Genomic DNA, 3243 nt, shown 5'->3' with positions numbered 1-3243 from the left:
TTGTTTTTTTTTCTATGTATTTTAATACCCGCGAATGATGGAATAATATGAGTGCCCGTATAGTCGATCGGATTTTGACTTACTTTTCTTTATAGTAACACAATGTATCCGCAATACTCTCTTTCGTGTTTTATTATTTACGTGCTTATGTATTATTTATTTTTTTTATTTTTTTTTTAGCTTTTTCCGGTTTTTCTCCGTTTATACTGCTTTAAGCAAATAAATGAGTAACCTCCGATTAAATTAGTCAGGTTACGTATCGCCTTATTACTTAATATAACCGCTCTTTTATTATGGATGTTTTGTAAAGACAAAAAATTTGGTTTTTATTTTGTCCCTTTTTTTCTGGGTATACGAATTACAGCTAGTGAGCTGTGTACCCGATCAAATTAATTTAATTAATACAAAGAACCGCACTATTATGTTTTTTTACCGCACCTTTTTAACAATGTAAATGTTATGTAGATATATATGTACGCGTTTTGGAGGTTTATTTAATAATTCCTTTGGATGTTTATTTAACAATCCCCTATTAGGATGTATAATTTATTTGAAAATCTATTGCTCTGATCTTCTTTGTATCAGATGATGTATCAAATTTGTTAAAAAATTGTATATATGCCGCGATTTTTCGTACCCGCACTTTTCATAACTTTTTTGTATGCAGTTTTGCGTTAGTACATATATGTATGCCTATAGGCATGTATATACGTATATTTGTATGTATACGTATATGTTAGTGCATGCAAATGATGAGAGAGCGGTAACTGAGCAATGCAGTTTGCTTGCTAATAATCCGCTTATAAAGATATGTGAGTATGTTTTGGTTTCAATATTATTTTTGGGTTCAAAGAACGGGAGTATGTACATATATATGTTATATGTATATGAACCGATAAACAATATAAAGCCTGTATTGTATTAGATAATTGGGGAAGAATATTATGACGTATGTATTATGTTTATGTGTACATACGTTATTAGTTGTTTTGCCGCCAATTCTTATTAACAATGATTTTGCTTTGTTGCTTACTTTTTTATGCAATCCTGCTTGCTGTTTGTTATACAAACAGAAGGGGTATTGCTGGAAATATTGGCAAGTGTCCACTTGAATATATTTATGTATTGCGGTATAATTGTTTGTGTTTTATTACACGAAATTTAAGCACATAAGCAAGCGGAGGAATTATTGTTTTTTATATGTAGCTTCTAAAGCGAACTGTATTTATTTTGCGGAATTTCTGTATGTATTTAGATACATACGGGCATTTATGTAAATAATTTTGCGCCTTTTATTTTTAAGCTATGCTGAGTTGTTAGTTTTCTGAGTGGACTGTATGAATATTTTTATATCTTGGGTAGGGGGACTAAATTTTCATAAATATGTATATGTGTATCGCAATTAAATTTTTCCTGGCAGCTGTAAATTAACTAGCGCCGTTATTCAAGAAAAAATATTTTTTATTAAATCGGGCTCAGTTCGCTTTTTTGGCTTGATTTAGGATACTTTTGTAAATAAGTGGAACGATACAACTAACTTTGATGTGTTCAAGGGCTTTGGGGTTTAGTTGGTGTTGTTGAGTTTGAACTATGTTGTCCTCTGGAGTGCCTGTGCTCCGTATACTGTCCTCCTCCTTCGTTGACGTTGCGCCCTCGTTTCCTTTATGTAGCTGGTTTGCCCAATGCTCTTCCTCACTTGTTGGTGATAAATTTTTTTGGTTTTTTCGTGCCCGAAATTTTTGGTTTTGTGTTAAGTGTGAAATTTGCTCGCCGCGCCCGTTTTATTTTAGTAAATTATTTATGACTTTGCTGCTTTTTGTTCATTTTTGCCTTTATTTTTGTATATATTTATGTATGTATTTGCTTCAGTGTGGTTTTTTCACTGTTTTCACCCTTTTTTTTTGAGCAATTTAAATTTTCAAAGGTGCCTGTCTGTTTGGCGCAGAAGGACCATCGTTACCCTTACACCAGGGCAACACTCACCAGTTTTCCAACAGAAGGGCACTACAAAACAAGTATGGAACAATCTTTTTGTTAACGTTGAAGGGGGTTTTATTAAAATATAATTGGCGGGGAGAACACGTCTATTCGGCTTGACGATCGACAAATTGTGTTTTGTTTCATGTTGTGTTGTAATTCATGTGTGTGTGTATGAGTGAGTACAATTCATGTGTATATATGTGTACGTGTATTATGTGTATGTGGGTGGAACGGGCCGTGGTGAGTAGGCGATTAGGCAGGGTTGCTGCTATTCCACGGAGCCATTCACGGTCGAAAACGGGGGAACGGCCGAACTCACTGAGCCATCCCGGCCTCCCTAGGTGAGTCTTCAGCCTAGTAGTTGCTGGAGTTGCTGCAGGGTCTCCACTACGTTGCTGATTCCGGTTGCACGACGGGGACGTTGCGTAGGCTGGTGCCGCNTTGCACGACGGGGATGTTGCGTAGGCTGGTGCCGGCGATGTGTGACCGCTGGAGCGCGATATCGAGCCCCAGGATGGTTCCAAGTGCGGTGGCCCCGCTGTACTGCTGGTCGCCGCGATCGTGCTGTACTGCTGTCGTGCGGCCTTCGCCGTCTATGGTTGCTTGGCACTGACGTCTCGATCATCGGACGTCGGAACAGCGTGTGATGCGGTCTGTCGCATAGTTGGCACCTGATGGGGGAGTCGCATTCCCTCGTTGCGTGGGATAGCGCCAAGCAATTGAGGCAGTACCCATGCGCCTGCGTGACTTGCTGGCGCTGCGGCGGCTGCATACTCCTAAATATGGAGCATAGGCGCAGCTTGTGTGGGCGCCTACATAGCGGGCATCGTACGCCTTGCATTTCTCATGGGCTCCTTTGTGGATGCTCAGCACGGGGTGGTGCCGTCGGAGCGGCGGCGAGACGAGGCGTGACGTTGCGTGGCGCTGCGGCCGGGGCTGTTGCGGTATAGTATAGCATAGCTGTAAGCAGTTATGAACATGATTGCTAGGCGTAAGCCCCTTGGTATGAGTTCGAGGGTCCGGATTTAGGCACTTTTGATACTCTCGGTTTTTGTTACGTTATTGCGGTTTGATGATTTTAGGTAATGGTATTCGCGCAATCGGTAGGAGAGGCGGTTGGAAGGAAACATAGCTTGACGAGCGGTCGAGTTAGTGTGCCGCTTTGTGTACGGAGATCAACTACGCGGACATGACCGTCGGAGCCATGATATATTTTCTCTATGCGGCCGAGCCGCCATTCCGTAGGGGGAAGATATTCGTCGT

The sequence above is a fragment of the Rhagoletis zephyria genome, unplaced genomic scaffold (genome assembly GCF_001687245.7).
Source record: "Rhagoletis zephyria isolate East Lansing unplaced genomic scaffold, Rhagoletis_zephyria_1.1 Rzeph_scaffold_02384, whole genome shotgun sequence".
Classification (NCBI taxonomy): Eukaryota; Metazoa; Arthropoda; class Insecta; order Diptera; family Tephritidae; genus Rhagoletis; species Rhagoletis zephyria.
Note: the sequence above shows the minus strand (reverse complement) of the source record.